Source organism: Phyllobates terribilis, unplaced genomic scaffold, assembly GCF_046119375.1.
Source record: "Phyllobates terribilis strain yellow unplaced genomic scaffold, ASM4611937v1 Scaffold_5__5_contigs__length_657084704, whole genome shotgun sequence".
Lineage (NCBI taxonomy): Eukaryota > Metazoa > Chordata > Amphibia > Anura > Dendrobatidae > Phyllobates > Phyllobates terribilis.
The window spans coordinates 66,285,055-66,302,527 of record NW_027362765.1 but is presented as its reverse complement, the minus strand read 5'-3'; the positions used below and the strand labels follow the sequence as shown (position 1 = coordinate 66,302,527).

Below are 17,473 nucleotides of genomic sequence, written 5' to 3'. Positions count from 1 at the left end.
ATGCTCCACCTACCCAGCTTATCCAAATCCCTCTGTAGGTCTGCACTGTCCTCTTTTGTATTAATTGTTTTACATAACTTTGTGTCATCTGCAAATATTGATATTTTACTATTTATCCCGTTGACTATGTCGTTAATAAAGATATTAAATAACATTGGGCCTAGTACAGACCCCTGTGGTACCCCACTAGTGACGCTTACCCAATCTGAGTATATTCCATTTATAACCACCCTCTGCCTTCTATCCTTTAGCCAGTTAGCTACCCACTTGCAGACATTTTCCCCCAGCCCCATCATTCTCATTTTGTATACCAACCTATTATGTGGCACGCTATCGAACGCTTTTGAGAAGTCGAGATACACGACATCCACTGGTTCCCCCTGATCTACTCGAGAGCTAACCTCCTCGTAGAAGTCAATCAGGTTTGTTTGGCAGGAGCGATTCCTCATGAATCCATGTTGGTTCGGGGTTAATAGATTATTAGCATCAAGATGCTCCATGATTGCCTCATTAATAAAGCCTTCAAAATTTTGCCCACAACGGACGTCAGACTCACCGGCCGATAGTTTCCGGCGTCACTTTTTGCTCCCTTTTTGAATATTGCCACTACATTCGCCTGTCGCCAATCAAGTGGTACAGACCCAGTCTCAACAGAGTCCTTAAATATAAGATATAACGGTCTGTCTATCACATTACTTAGTTGCCTTAGTACCCGTGGGTGTATGCCATCAGGTCCTGGTGATTTGTTTATTTTAATGTTACTGAGGCGTTTCTGTACCCCAGCTTGGGTTAGATTTGTCATACTTAGTGGAGGATTAAGTTTGTCACTTCTCATTTCGCCTGTTAGTTCTTTTTCCTTTGTGAAAGTTGACGAAAAAAATTTATTTAATAGATTAGCTTTATCCTCATCTTTCTCTATGATTTTGCCTTCATCACTTTTTATCGGTCCAATATTATTCGATTTAATCCTTTTACTATTTATATACGTAAAGAACAGTTTGGGATTTGATCTACTTTCCCTAGCAATACGTCTCTCTGTTTCCTCCTTCGCTATTTTTATTTGTTTTTTGCAGGTTCTCGTTTTTTCCTTGTAACACATTAGTGCCTCCTTGCTGTTTTCCTGTTTTAATCTCTTGAATGCCTCTTTTTTGCTATTTAACGCCCCTTTTACGTTCTTTTTCAACCATATTGGTTTCCTCTTATTTCTGGCCCTTTTATTCCCATACGGTATATACCTCTCGCACTGAGTATTCAGAATTCTTTTGAAGGTTTCCCATTTACTATTCGTATTTCCTTGATTAAGAACTTTGTCCCAGTCTATAAGTTGAAGGTTTTCTTTCAGCTGATCAAACTTCGCCCTCCTAAAGTTTAATGTTTTAGTTGTTCCCTTATTGATAACCCTACTGAAGGGCATTTTGAAATTGATAATATTATGATCGCTATTACCTAGGTGCCCCCCTATCTGTACCTCAGTTATTCTATCAGGCCTATTAGTCAATATTAAGTCCAACATTGCCTTCCCTCTCGTTGGTTCCTGCACTAGTTGGGAGAGATAATTATCCTTGATATTTGTCAAGAACCTTTTTCCTTTCTGCGATCTACAGGTTTCTGTTTCCCAGTCAATATCCGGGTAGTTGAAGTCCCCCATTACAATCACCTCATTATGTTTTGCTACTTTGTCTATTTGTCCTAATAGCAGTTTCTCATTCTCCTCTGTTATATTAGGTGGCTTATAGCAGACCCCCAGTAATATTTTATTATTATTTTTTGCCCCCTCTATCTCTACCCACATGGACTCGACCCCCTCTTCTCCCTCTCCTATATCTTCCCTTAGTCTGGGCTTTAGACGTGACCTTACATATAAGCAGACTCCTCCGCCCTTCCCCTGTTTCCGGTCCCTTCTAAATAAACTATAATCTGTTAAATTTACCGCCCAGTCGTAGCTATCGTCTAGCCAAGTCTCTGTTATACCTACGATGTCATACCTCTCCTCCGATATAAGCGCCCGCAGCTCATCCGCCTTATTGGTCAGGCTTCTTGCGTTGGTCAGCATGCAAGATAAAACTTTGGGGTTATTTAGCATCCTATTCTTCTCTAACGATCTAACTGTACTATCCCCACCCCCCTCTCCACCCTCATTATATTCACTTCTCCCCTTCCCCCTTGCTTGCCTCACATCCCACCTATTTCCTTGGTTTCCCCCCCCCGTCTCTAGTTTAAAAACTCCTCCAACCTATTAGCCATCTTCTTCCCCAGCACCGCTGCACCCTCCCCATTGAGGTGCAGCCCGTCCCTACGGTAGAGCCTGTAGCCGACAGCGAAGTCGGCCCAGTTCTCCATGAACCCAAACCCTTCTGCCTTGCACCAACTCTTTAGCCACTTATTCACCTCCCTAACCTCCCGTTGGCGCTCCTGTGTGGCTCGCGGGATTGGTAGTATTTCTGAGAAAACTACCTTGGAGGTCCTTGCCCTAAGCTTCCTACCTAGATCCCTGAAATCATTTTTAAGGACCCTCCATCTACTACTCACTTTGTCATTGGTGCCAATGTGGACCATGACCGCTGGGTCTTCGCCAGCCCCACCCAGTAACCTGTCAACCCGATCCGCGATGTGCCGGACTCGAGCGCCAGGGAGGCAGCACACCGTTCGGCGATCCCGGTCTTTGTGACAGATTGCCCTGTCTGTCCCCCTAATAATAGAGTCACCCACTACCAGGACCTGTCTAGCCTGCCCTACACTTCCCCCCTCCCCCTCATTACTGGAGCATACACTCCCCCGGCGGTCAGAGGATCTGTCGTGCTCCAATAATGCCGGTTCTGAACCAGCCTTCCTATACTTCTTCCCTCTATCCCTTCTAACTGTTACCCAGCTCCCTGCCTGTTCAGCCTGCGCTTCCCCACTAAGCTCCACCCCCAGTGTTGACCCATTGAGTGTCTGCTCGGTGAGCAGCAAACTCCATTCCATGTTGTCGATGCTCCTCAGTACCGCTATCTGAGCACTTAGATCCAGGATTTGGGCTTCCAAGTGCACGATATGCTCACATCTCTCGCAGCAGTATGGATCCCTGAGCGGTAGCTCAGGGAATGCATACATTGCGCAAGATGTACACTGCACGGCTCCGGCCAACATGGACGTCATTCTAAATATGAGGATACAGTCAGTATATATGTACGATACTGTACGAGGCGCAATATGTGGGGCCCGTTAATACTGTACGGGGCACTGTATGGAGCGCTATATGTGGGGCCTGTTAATACTGTACGGGGCGCTATATGTGGGGCCCGTTAATACAGTATGGGGCGCTATATGTGGGGTCTGTTAATACTGTATGGGGCGCTATATGTGGGGCCCGTTAATACTGTACGGGGCGCCATATGTGGGGTCCGTTAATACTGTATGGGGCGCTATATGTTGGGCTTTTAACTGTACGGGGCACTGTATGGAGCGCTATATGTGGGGCCTGTTAATACTGTACGGGGCACTATATGTGGGGCCCGTTAATACTGTACTTCGCACTATATGTGGGGCCCGTTAATACTGTACAGGGCACTGTATGGAGTGCTATATGTGGGGCCTGTTAATACTGTACGGGGCGCTATATGTGGGGCCCGTTAATACTGTACGGGGCGCTATATGTGGGGCCCGTTAATACTGTATGGGGCGCTATATGTGGGGCCTGTTAATACTGTACGGGGCGCTATATGTGGGGCCTGTTAATACTGTACGGGGCGCTATATGTGGGGCCCGTTAATACTGTACAGGGCACTGTATGGAGCGCTATATGTGGGGCCTGTTAATACTGTACGGGGCGCTATATGTGGGGCCTGTTAATACTGTACGGGGCGCTATATGTGGGGCCTGTTAATACTGTATGGGGCGCTATATGTGGGGCCTGTTAATACTGTACGGGGCGCTATATGTGGGGCCTGTTAATACTGTACGGGGCGCTATATGTGGGGCCCGTTAATACTGTACAGGGCACTGTATGGAGCGCTATATGTGGGGCCTGTTAATACTGTATGGGGCGCTATATGTGGGGCCTGTTAATACTGTACGGGGCGCTATATGTGGGGACCGTTAATACTGTACGGGGCGCTATATGTGGGGCCTGTTAATACTGTACGGGGCGCTATATGTGGGGCCCGTTAATACTGTACGGGGCGCTATATGTGGGGCCTGTTAATACTGTATGGGGCGCTATATGTGGGGCCTGTTAATACTGTACGGGGCGCTATATGTGGGGCCTGTTAATACTGTACGGGGCGCTATATGTGGGGCCCGTTAATACTGTACAGGGCACTGTATGGAGCGCTATATGTGGGGCCTGTTAATACTGTACGGGGCGCTATATGTGGGGCCTGTTAATACTGTACGGGGCGCTATATGTGGGGCCTGTTAATACTGTATGGGGCGCTATATGTGGGGCCTGTTAATACTGTACGGGGCGCTATATGTGGGGCCTGTTAATACTGTACGGGGCGCTATATGTGGGGCCCGTTAATACTGTACAGGGCACTGTATGGAGCGCTATATGTGGGGCCTGTTAATACTGTACGGGGCGCTATATGTGGGGCCTGTTAATACTGTACGGGGCGCTATATGTGGGGCCTGTTAATACTGTACGGGGCGCTATATGTGGGGCCTGTTAATACTGTATGGGGCGCTATATGTGGGGCCTGTTAATACTGTACGGGGCGCTATATGTGGGGTCCGTTAATACTGTATGGGGCGCTATATGTTGGGCCCGTTTACTGTATAGGGCACTGTATGGGGCGCTATATGTGGGGCCCGTTAATACTGTATGGGGCACTATATGTGGGGCCCGTTAATACTGTACGGGGCGCTATATGTGGGGCCCGTTAATACTGTACAGGGCGCTATATGTGGGGCCCGTTAATACTGTACGGGGCGCTATATGTGGGGTCTGTTAATACTGTATGGGGCACTATATGTGGGGTCTGTTAATACTGTATGGGGCACTATATGTGGGGCCCGTTAATACTGTACGGGGCGCTATATGTGGGGCCCGTTAATACAGTACAGGGCGCTGTATGTGGGGCCCGTTAATATAGTACGGGGCGCTATATGTGGTGTCCGTTAATACTGTATGGGGCGCTATATGTTGGGCCCGTTAACTGTATGGGGCGCTATATGTGGGGCCCGTTAATAGTGCATAGTTAGTAAAGCCGAATAAAGACTTGCGTCCATCAAGTTCGACCTGTTAGTTCTGTAATTGCTAAAGTTGATCCAGAGGAGGGCAAAAACCCCAAATGATTTAGCCAATCTTCACCTGAGGAAAAATTCCCTCCCGACTCTGAAACCAGCAGTCAGAATAAATTCCTGTATCAACCTACTATTTTATTCTATTTTTAAGTATATGCAGAAATCTGCCTGGTATCTAGAAATGCATCCAGTCCCCGCTTGAACTGGTTTAGTGAATCCGACATTACCGTCTCCTCACTCAGTGAATTCCATATTCTCACTGCTCTTACCGTAAAGAACCCCTTCCTATGCTGGTGCTGAAACCTTTTCTCTTCCAGTCTTAGTGAGTGCCCTCTTGTTACCGTAATATCCCTCCTTTTGAACAAATCCCGGGCAAGATCTCTATACTGTCCCCTAACATATTTGTACACATTTATTATGTCCCCCCTCAACCTTCTCTTTTCCAGGCTGAATAGTCCTAGTTTTGCCAACCTCTCTGGGTATTGCAGTCCCTCCATTCCCCTTATTAATTTTGTTGCCCTCCTTTGTACCTTTTCAAGCTCATTTATATCCTTTCTATATATTGGGGCCCATAACTGAGCACAGTATTCCAAGTGTGGTCTGACCAGTGCTTTGTACAGTGAAAGAACAATGTTCTCATCCTTTGCAGCTATACCTCTTCTGATACATCCCATTACCCTGTTTGCCCTTACAGCAGCGGCCTGACTTTGGGCACTCCAATTTAGTTTGCTATCAATCAAGATGCCCAAGTCCTTCTTCATCTCTGAATTCCCCAATGGTTTCCCATTCAGTGAGTACTGGTGACTTCCATTTTTCCTTCCCATATGTATGACCTTACATTTCTCCTCGTTAAACCTCATTTGCCATTTAATGCTCCACCTACCCAGCTTATCTAAATCCCTCTGTAGGTCTGCACTGTCCTCTTTTGTATTAATTGTTTTACATAACTTTGTGTCATCTGCAAATATTGATATTTTACTATTTATCCCGTTGACTATGTCGTTAATAAAGATATTAAATAACATTGGGCCTAGTACAGACCCCTGTGGTACCCCACTAGTGACGCTTACCCAATCTGAGTATATTCCATTTATAACCACCCTCTGCCTTCTATCCTTTAGCCAGTTAGCTACCCACTTGCAGACATTTTCCCCCAGCCCCATCATTCTCATTTTGTATACCAACCTATTATGTGGCACGCTATCGAACGCTTTTGAGAAGTCGAGATACACGACATCCACTGGTTCCCCCTGATCTACTCGAGAGCTAACCTCCTCGTAGAAGTCAATCAGGTTTGTTTGGCAGGAGCGATTCCTCATGAATCCATGTTGGTTCGGGGTTAATAGATTATTAGCATCAAGATGCTCCATGATTGCCTCATTAATAAAGCCTTCAAAATTTTGCCCACAACGGACGTCAGACTCACCGGCCGATAGTTTCCGGCGTCACTTTTTGCTCCCTTTTTGAATATTGCCACTACATTCGCCTGTCGCCAATCAAGTGGTACAGACCCAGTCTCAACAGAGTCCTTAAATATAAGATATAACGGTCTGTCTATCACATTACTTAGTTCCCTTAGTACCCGTGGGTGTATGCCATCAGGTCCTGGTGATTTGTTTATTTTAATGTTACTGAGGCGTTTCTGTACCCCAGCTTGGGTTAGATTTGTCATACTTAGTGGAGGATTAAGTTTGTCACTTCTCATTTCGCCTGTTAGTTCTTTTTCCTTTGTGAAAGTTGACGAAAAAAATTTATTTAATAGATTAGCTTTATCCTCATCTTTCTCTATGATTTTGCCTTCATCACTTTTTATTGGTCCAATATTGTTCGATTTAATCCTTTTACTATTTATATACGTAAAGAACAGTTTGGGATTTGATCTACTTTCCCTAGCAATACGTCTCTCTGTTTCCTCCTTCGCTATTTTTATTTGTTTTTTGCAGGTTCTCATTTTTTCCTTGTAACACATTAGTGCCTCCTTGCTGTTTTCCTGTTTTAATCTCTTGAATGCCTCTTTTTTGCTATTTAACGCCCCTTTTACGTTCTTTTTCAACCATATTGGTTTCCTCTTATTTCTGGCCCTTTTATTCCCATACGGTATATACCTCTCGCACTGAGTATTCAGAATTCTTTTGAAGGTTTCCCATTTACTATTCGTATTTCCTTGATTAAGAACTTTGTCCCAGTCTATAAGTTGAAGGTTTTCTTTCAGCTGATCAAACTTCGCCCTCCTAAAGTTTAATGTTTTTGTTGTTCCCTTATTGATAACCCTACTGAAGGGCATTTTGAAATTGATAATATTATGATCGCTATTACCTAGGTGCCCCCCTATCTGTACCTCAGTTATTCTATCAGGCCTATTAGTCAATATTAAGTCCAACATTGCCTTCCCTCTCGTTGGTTCCTGCACTAGTTGGGAGAGATAATTATCCTTGATATTTGTCAAGAACCTTTTTCCTTTCTGCGATCTACAGGTTTCTGTTTCCCAGTCAATATCCGGGTAGTTGAAGTCCCCCATTACAATCACCTCATTATGTTTTGCTACTTTGTCTATTTGTCCTAATAGCAGTTTCTCATTCTCCTCTGTTATATTAGGTGGCTTATAGCAGACCCCCAGTAATATTTTATTATTATTTTTTGCCCCCTCTATCTCTACCCACATGGACTCGACCCCCTCTTCTCCCTCTCCTATATCTTCCCTTAGTCTGGGCTTTAGACGTGACCTTACATATAAGCAGACTCCTCCGCCCTTCCCCTGTTTCCGGTCCCTTCTAAATAAACTATAATCTGTTAAATTTACCGCCCAGTCGTAGCTATCGTCTAGCCAAGTCTCTGTTATACCTACGATGTCATACCTCTCCTCCGATATAAGCGCCCGCAGCTCATCCGCCTTATTGGTCAGGCTTCTTGCGTTGGTCAGCATGCAAGATAAAACTTTGGGGTTATTTAGCATCCTATTCTTCTCTAACGATCTAACTGTACTATCCCCACCCCCCTCTCCACCCTCATTATATTCACTTCTCCCCTTCCCCCTTGCTTGCCTCACATCCCACCTATTTCCTTGGTTTCCCCCCCCCGTCTCTAGTTTAAAAACTCCTCCAACCTATTAGCCATCTTCTTCCCCAGCACCGCTGCACCCTCCCCATTGAGGTGCAGCCCGTCCCTACGGTAGAGCCTGTAGCCGACAGCGAAGTCGGCCCAGTTCTCCATGAACCCAAACCCTTCTGCCTTGCACCAACTCTTTAGCCACTTATTCACCTCCCTAACCTCCCGTTGGCGCTCCTGTGTGGCTCGCGGGATTGGTAGTATTTCTGAGAAAACTACCTTGGAGGTCCTTGCCCTAAGCTTCCTACCTAGATCCCTGAAATCATTTTTAAGGACCCTCCATCTACTACTCACTTTGTCATTGGTGCCAATGTGGACCATGACCGCTGGGTCTTCGCCAGCCCCACCCAGTAACCTGTCAACCCGATCCGCGATGTGCCGGACTCGAGCGCCAGGGAGGCAGCACACCGTTCGGCGATCCCGGTCTTTGTGACAGATTGCCCTGTCTGTCCCCCTAATAATAGAGTCACCCACTACCAGGACCTGTCTAGCCTGCCCTACACTTCCCCCCTCCCCCTCATTACTGGAGCATACACTCCCCCGGCGGTCAGAGGATCTGTCGTGCTCCAATAATGCCGGTTCTGAACCAGCCTTCCTATACTTCTTCCCTCTATCCCTTCTAACTGTTACCCAGCTCCCTGCCTGTTCAGCCTGCGCTTCCCCACTAAGCTCCACCCCCAGTGTTGACCCATTGAGTGTCTGCTCGGTGAGCAGCAAACTCCATTCCATGTTGTCGATGCTCCTCAGTACCGCTATCTGAGCACTTAGATCCAGGATTTGGGCTTCCAAGTGCACGATATGCTCACATCTCTCGCAGCAGTATGGATCCCTGAGCGGTAGCTCAGGGAATGCATACATTGCGCAAGATGTACACTGCACGGCTCCGGCCAACATGGACGTCATTCTAAATATGAGGATACAGTCAGTATATATGTACGATACTGTACGAGGCGCAATATGTGGGGCCCGTTAATACTGTACGGGGCACTGTATGGAGCGCTATATGTGGGGCCTGTTAATACTGTACGGGGCGCTATATGTGGGGCCCGTTAATACAGTATGGGGCGCTATATGTGGGGTCTGTTAATACTGTATGGGGCGCTATATGTGGGGCCCGTTAATACTGTACGGGGCGCCATATGTGGGGTCCGTTAATACTGTATGGGGCGCTATATGTTGGGCTTTTAACTGTACGGGGCACTGTATGGAGCGCTATATGTGGGGCCTGTTAATACTGTACGGGGCACTATATGTGGGGCCCGTTAATACTGTACTTCGCACTATATGTGGGGCCCGTTAATACTGTACAGGGCACTGTATGGAGTGCTATATGTGGGGCCTGTTAATACTGTACGGGGCGCTATATGTGGGGCCCGTTAATACTGTACGGGGCGCTATATGTGGGGCCTGTTAATACTGTATGGGGCGCTATATGTGGGGCCTGTTAATACTGTACGGGGCGCTATATGTGGGGCCTGTTAATACTGTACGGGGCGCTATATGTGGGGCCCGTTAATACTGTACAGGGCACTGTATGGAGCGCTATATGTGGGGCCTGTTAATACTGTACGGGGCGCTATATGTGGGGCCTGTTAATACTGTACGGGGCGCTATATGTGGGGCCTGTTAATACTGTATGGGGCGCTATATGTGGGGCCTGTTAATACTGTACGGGGCGCTATATGTGGGGCCTGTTAATACTGTACGGGGCGCTATATGTGGGGCCCGTTAATACTGTACAGGGCACTGTATGGAGCGCTATATGTGGGGCCTGTTAATACTGTATGGGGCGCTATATGTGGGGCCTGTTAATACTGTACGGGGCGCTATATGTGGGGACCGTTAATACTGTACGGGGCGCTATATGTGGGGCCTGTTAATACTGTACGGGGCGCTATATGTGGGGCCCGTTAATACTGTACGGGGCGCTATATGTGGGGCCTGTTAATACTGTATGGGGCGCTATATGTGGGGCCTGTTAATACTGTACGGGGCGCTATATGTGGGGCCTGTTAATACTGTACGGGGCGCTATATGTGGGGCCCGTTAATACTGTACAGGGCACTGTATGGAGCGCTATATGTGGGGCCTGTTAATACTGTATGGGGCGCTATATGTGGGGCCTGTTAATACTGTACGGGGCGCTATATGTGGGGCCTGTTAATACTGTACGGGGCGCTATATGTGGGGCCCGTTAATACTGTACAGGGCACTGTATGGAGTGCTATATGTGGGGCCTGTTAATACTGTACGGGGCGCTATATGTGGGGCCTGTTAATACTGTACGGGGCGCTATATGTGGGGCCCGTTAATACTGTAAGGGGCGCTATATGTGGGGCCTGTTAATACTGTACGGGGCGCTATATGTGGGGCCCGTTAATACTGTACGGGGCGCTATATGTGGGGCCTGTTAATACTGTATGGGGCGCTATATGTGGGGCCTGTTAATACTGTACGGGGCGCTATATGTGGGGCCTGTTAATACTGTACGGGGCGCTATATGTGGGGCCCGTTAATACTGTACAGGGCACTGTATGGAGCGCTATATGTGGGGCCTGTTAATACTGTACGGGGCGCTATATGTGGGGCCTGTTAATACTGTACGGGGCGCTATATGTGGGGCCTGTTAATACTGTATGGGGCGCTATATGTGGGGCCTGTTAATACTGTACGGGGCGCTATATGTGGGGCCTGTTAATACTGTACGGGGCGCTATATGTGGGGCCCGTTAATACTGTACAGGGCACTGTATGGAGCGCTATATGTGGGGCCTGTTAATACTGTACGGGGCGCTATATGTGGGGCCTGTTAATACTGTACGGGGCGCTATATGTGGGGCCTGTTAATACTGTATGGGGCGCTATATGTGGGGCCCGTTAATACTGTACGGGGTGCTATATGTGGGGCCTGTTAATACTGTACGGGGCGCTATATGTGGGGCCCGTTAATACTGTATGGGGCTCTATATGTGGGGCCCGTTAATAATGTACGGAGCGCTATATGTGGGGCCTGTTAATACTGTACGGGGCGCTATATGTGGGGCCTGTTAATACTGTATGGGGCTCTATATGTGGGGCCTGTTAATACTGTACGGGGCGCTATATGTGGGGCCTGTTAATACTGTATGGGGCTCTATATGTGGGGCCTGTTAATACTGTACGGGGCGCTATATGTGGGGCCTGTTAATACTGTATGGAGCACTATATGTGGGGCCTGTTAATACTGTATGGGGCTCTATATGTGGGGCCTGTTAATACTGTACGGGGCGCTATATGTGGGGCCTGTTAATACTGTATGGGGCTCTATATGTGGGGCCTGTTAATACTGTACGGGCGCTATATGTGGGGCCTGTTAATGCTGTACGGGGCGCTATATGTGGGGCCTGTTAATACTGTATGGGGCTCTATATGTGGGGCCTGTTAATACTGTATGGAGCACTATATGTGGGGCCTGTTAATACTGTATGGAGCACTATATGTGGGGCCTGTTAATACTGTATGGGGCTCTATATGTGGGGCCTGTTAATACTGTACGGGGCGCTATATGTGGGGCCTGTTAATACTGTATGGGGCTCTATATGTGGGGCCTGTTAATACTGTACGGGCGCTATATGTGGGGCCTGTTAATGCTGTACGGGGCGCTATATGTGGGGCCTGTTAATACTGTACGGGGCGCTATATGTGGGGCCTGTTAATACTGTACGGGGCGCTATATGTGGGGCCTGTTAATACTGTACAGGGCACTGTATGGAGCGCTATATGTGGGGCCTTTAATACTGTACGGGGCGCTATATGTGGGGCCTGTTAATACTGTACGGGGCGCTATATGTGGGGCCTGTTAATACTGTATGGGGCGCTATATGTGGGGCCCGTTAATACTGTACGGGGCGCTATATGTGGGGCCTGTTAATACTGTACGGGGCGCTATATGTGGGGCCCGTTAATACTGTATGGGGCTCTATATGTGGGGCCCGTTAATAATGTACGGAGCGCTATATGTGGGGCCTGTTAATACTGTACGGGGCGCTATATGTGGGGCCTGTTAATACTGTATGGGGCTCTATATGTGGGGCCTGTTAATACTGTATGGGGCTCTATATGTGGGGCCTGTTAATACTGTATGGGGCTCTATATGTGGGGCCTGTTAATACTGTATGGGGCTCTATATGTGGGGCCTGTTAATACTGTACGGGGCGCTATATGTGGGGCCTGTTAATACTGTATGGGGCTCTATATGTGGGGCCTGTTAATACTGTACGGGGCGCTATATGTGGGGCCTGTTAATACTGTACGGGGCGCTATATGTGGGGCCTGTTAATACTGTACGGGGCGCTATATGTGGGGCCTGTTAATACTGTACGGGGCGCTATATGTGGGGCCTGTTAATACTGTACGGGGCACTATATGTGGGGCCCGTTAATACTGTATGGGGCTCTATATGTGGGGCCCGTTAATAATGTACGGAGCGCTATATGTGGGGCCCGTAATATTGTACCTGTAGAAGTGCCGTAAGGACGCGAAACGGCCGTTGTCTACTCTTCCCCCACGCTTTCTTCCCCTCACTGCATACCGCTACGATGTCCCGATTGAAGACATAAAGGACTGTTTTTTTTTTAAAGATTTGGTGAGTGCTGCCTCTGCCAAGAGTCTACTCTGTCGTGGTGGCAATGCTGAGAAAATCTTTTTGCCAAAACAAAAGCTGATGGCTATGTACTGTATGTGATCTGGTGTTCGATAGGAACTGTCAGTGTGTAATTGGTGAGGACGTGGTGCAAAAGTGGAGTTTTTCCAAGAGTGGGCTGTGGGACTGTGGAAGGTTCAAAGAGTGGAGGCGGAGCTGGGGTGGAGCCTGGGTGGAGTCTCAAGGGGGCCTGAAAATTTTGCCAGTATGGGGCCCCGAAATTCCTGGTGGTAGTCCTGCTCAGAATGATGTGATCAATGAAATATATCCAGTGATATTGGATCCCGTGGATGTTAACAACGTATGAAGGAAAATGTGAACAATAGTTGTGAGAACATGTGGTGCAGTTATACAGACTGCAGCTGAATACTGCGCTAGTGTTCAACTAATGTGTGTGAATGCAGCCATCATTCCTTAGAACAGATGGGTGATAGCAGCAGGAGACCAGTTCCAGTGTCATTGCTGACCTATAGGAACAGAACGGAAAAGGAGAATATATATGTTTTTTTAATTAGTTTATTAACAAATTGAGAATAATTCATTTTCAACTGATAGATATTATAGATTTTTACATTAATAAAGCAAAATATTCATAGAAATGAATTATTTACATATTTTCCAATTAAACAACCATATATTGTACACAAGGTTTATAAAGCCAATAAACTTATTGTTTCAGGTTTGAGTATGTGTAATTAATTATTATCCAGAATGAGAGAATATATTTTTTGCACATTCTGGGTCCTCTGATACCTGTGGATGTTTTGACACTAGGGCTTCCCTAAGTATTGTGACCGATCAAGTTCATCCCTTCATGGCAGCTGTTTATGGTACAAGGATAATGACCTGTGTAATGTAGTCCTGGATCGCTTCCTATCTAAGGGATGCTTGGGCCCAGGTGTCTTATTGCCACCCAGGCACCAGTGAAACAGGTTCTTCAGGTTGTGGGTAATGTTACCTTCTGTAGATGTCTCCATGTTTGACTGAATACTATAAGATGACACAGAAATCCCAGATGTAATGTATAGACAAGGAAGATTACAGTCCATATTAAGAAAAGAAACTGAATTTTACTAAATTGTATAACAAAATATATATTGTAAGGTGGCTAATGGTTGCGTAGTCGATGGGACTTTTGTGTCACAGAGATGACTGGTCTCTGGGATGTAGCCCGGAGTATTTCTCTAGTGCACGCTTGCACTAAGAGGATCATTTGGTGCACCTGGGAGCCGGGGTACGGGTTGCTAGGAGAGAATAGGTGGGTCCGGCAACACACATACCTCACCTCTAGGTGTGGTTAACAGCCTATATAAATATGCTATTTACGTACCAACCTGTGTGACCACAGTTCCGGTTTACCAGAGACTTTGCTAAAAAGGACTGTTTTCTTTGTTTTTGCCTGCTCTAAAGGCTGTTTGTTTGCATTTCACTTTCTGACCGGTTTATGAAGCCATTAAACCGTACTGGACATTTAAAAGAACATCCCTCCTGTTTGCCTCACATATATAAAGAGAAAGTCAAAGAGATTAGCAAATACATGACTTGTAAATAAATTGTTCTGTTTCAAACAGAGGCACATAACTTATACCGTTTCCAGCAATTACTGTACATCCAGTAGTTTTCGCTGCCCTCCATCTTTCTTTATAACACTTTCCTTGACTCCTTTCCATGTAGTCCACTTTCTCTGTACAATCCATGTCCTGGCTTGGCTTTCTAGATTTTGTAAACTCCAAGTCAGGGTTATACTTAGCCTCTCTTTATCATCTCGGGGTCCGCACTAACGCTTGGCTACATTTCTTTACCTCCAGCTCCGAACCACGAGAGTTGCTTTCTCTACTTCCTTACAGGATCTCTGATCTGGTCCCAAGTTCTGCCAGCTGGACTCCAGTTTCTCGGCCACTTATCAGTGTTCAGTTTAGAAGCAGGCTATTCTCATCCTCTCTTGATACACACACCCTGGTCCGGCCTCTCTTCTTTCTTCAACTCTAAATTTACCACTAGAGTCAAGTAGCACATCTAATATCATGTCTCAAGTGCCAACAATTTTCATTAGATGTTGCCACAACTTCACTCTACAGAGCCCCACATAGGAAACGGGCACTACAACTACAGTCTATTGTATATACAGTGAACCACCTAGAAAAATGTCCTAAGACTTCCTAATAAGCAATGCTGACCGTCTGTAACTCTCTCCTGCCCAGCTCAGGGCTGACCCTCTGTAACTCTCCCCTGCCCAGCTGCAGGGCTGACCCTCTGTATCTCTCTCCTGCCCAACTGCAGGGCTGACCCTCTGTAACTCTCTCCTGCCCAGCTGCAGGGCTGACCCTCTGTAACTCTCCCCTGCCCAGCTGCAGGGCTGACCCTCTGTAACTCTCCCCTGTCCAGCTGCAGGGCTGACCCTCTGTAACTCTCCCCTGCCCAGCTGCAGGACTGACCCTCTGTAACTCTCTCCTGCCCAGCTGCAGGACTGACCCTCTGTAACTCTCTCCTGCCCAGCTGCAGGGCTGACCCTCTGTAACTCTCCCCTGCCCAGCTGCAGGGCTGACCCTCTGTAACTCTCCCCTGCCCAGCTGCAGGGCTGACCCTCTGTAACTCTCTCCTGCCCTGCTGCAGGGCTGACCCTCTGTAACTCTCTCCTGCCCAGCTGCTGCAGGGCTGACCCTCTGTAACTCTCTCCTGCCCAGCTGCAGGGCTGACCCCCCTCTAACTCTCCCCTGCTCAGCTGCAGGGCTGACCCTCTGTAACTCTCCCCTGCCCAGCTGCAGGGCTGACCCTCTGTAACTATCCCCTGCCCAGCTGCAGGGCTGACCCTCTGTAACTCTCCCCTGCCCAGCTGCAGGGCTGACCCTCTGTAACTCTCCCCTGCCCAGCTGCAGGGCTGACCCTCTGTAACTCTCCCCTGCCCAGCTGCAGGGCTGACCCTCTGTAACTCTCCCCTGCCCAGCTGCAGGGCTGACCCTCTGTAACTCTCCCCTGCCCAGCTGCAGGGCTGACCCTCTGTAACTCTCCCCTGCCCAGCTGCAGGGCTGACCCTCTGTAACTCTCCCCTGCCCAGCTGCAGGGCTGACCCTCTGTAACTCTCCCCTGCCCAGCTGTAGGGCTGACCCTCTGTAACTTTACCCTGCCCAGCTGCAGGGCTGACCCTCTGTAACTCTCCCCTGCCCAGCTACAGGGCTGACCCTCTGTAACTCTCCCCTGCCCAGCTGCAGGACTGACCCTCTGTAACTCTCCCCCTGACCAGCTGCAGGACTGACCCTCTGTAACTCTCCCCTGTCCGGCTGCAGGGCTGACCCTCTGTAACTCTCCCCTGTCCGGCTGCGGGGCTGACCCTCTGTAACTCTCCCCTTCAGGGCTGACCCTCTGTAACTCTCTCCTGCCCAGCTGAAGGGCTGACCCCCTGTAACTCTCCCCTGCAGGGCTGACCCTCTGTAACTCTCCCCTGCCCAGCTGCAGGGCTGACCCTCTGTAACTCTCTCCTGCCCAGGTGCAGGGCTGACCCTCTGTAACTCTCCCCTGCCCGGCTGCAGGGCTGACCCTCTGTAACTCTCCCCTGCCCAGCTGTAGGGCTGACCCTCTGTAACTTTACCCTGCCCAGCTGCAGGGCTGACCCTCTGTAACTCTCCCCTGCCCAGCTGCAGGGCTGACCCTCTGTAACTCTCCCCCTGACCAGCTGCAGGACTGACCCTCTGTAACTCTCCCCTGTCCGGCTGCAGGGCTGACCCTCTGTAACTCTCCCCTGTCCGGCTGCGGGGCTGACCCTCTGTAACTCTCCCCTGTCCAGCTGCGGGGCTGACCCTCTGTAACTCTCCCCTGCCCAGCTGCAGGGCTGACCCTCTGTAACTCTCCCCTGCCCAGCTGCAGGGCTGACCCTCTGTAACTCTCTCCTGCCCAGCTGCCTACTCTCAGATCCTAATCCTATGAAGCATCTCTGGGATGAGGTAGAATGGGTTGTTCAGAACATCTCAGCACCTTCATCTAATTTGCAGCAACTACAAGAACCTATCCTATTGGCATGGGCCAGTATTCCTGGGAAACAGTCTCAACACCTATTGGAATCTGATATGCAATGAATTACTACAGTTCTGAAGTCCAATGGAGGCCCAATGGGCAACTAGATTGGAGTCTCTAGTAATGTGACCATTCAGTGTATGGTTTATACTTGCTGGAAATGACAGGATAAAGCTGATCATAGACATTATTCTGTTTTTCTAAATCATTTCGCACATCTTCACCAGTCTGTAACTTCTACAATTTTCTTTTAGGGTGAAGATCTGACCCATATTAATACTACAGAGACATATGTGAGGGGCGATGAGCGGTGTAAAGAGGAGATTCCTACAGATAACCGCACAGGTGAGTAGTGACCACTAAATGCAGAGAAGTCACAGATATTAATCACTCGCGTGTAGAATAATTATAGGTGTTGATGTATTTCAGAGTATGTTCACATGGGACTTTTTATGTG

The 17,473-nt window shown here is 48.1% G+C and overlaps 1 protein-coding gene across 1 annotated transcript in view; it reads right to left on the bottom strand.

Annotated features, from left to right (window-relative positions):
• LOC141270719 (uncharacterized) overlaps positions 1 to 17,473 on the bottom strand; it is a 477,393-nt gene that overhangs the window by 204,431 nt on the left and 255,489 nt on the right. The gene's annotated exons all lie outside the window — the stretch shown is intronic.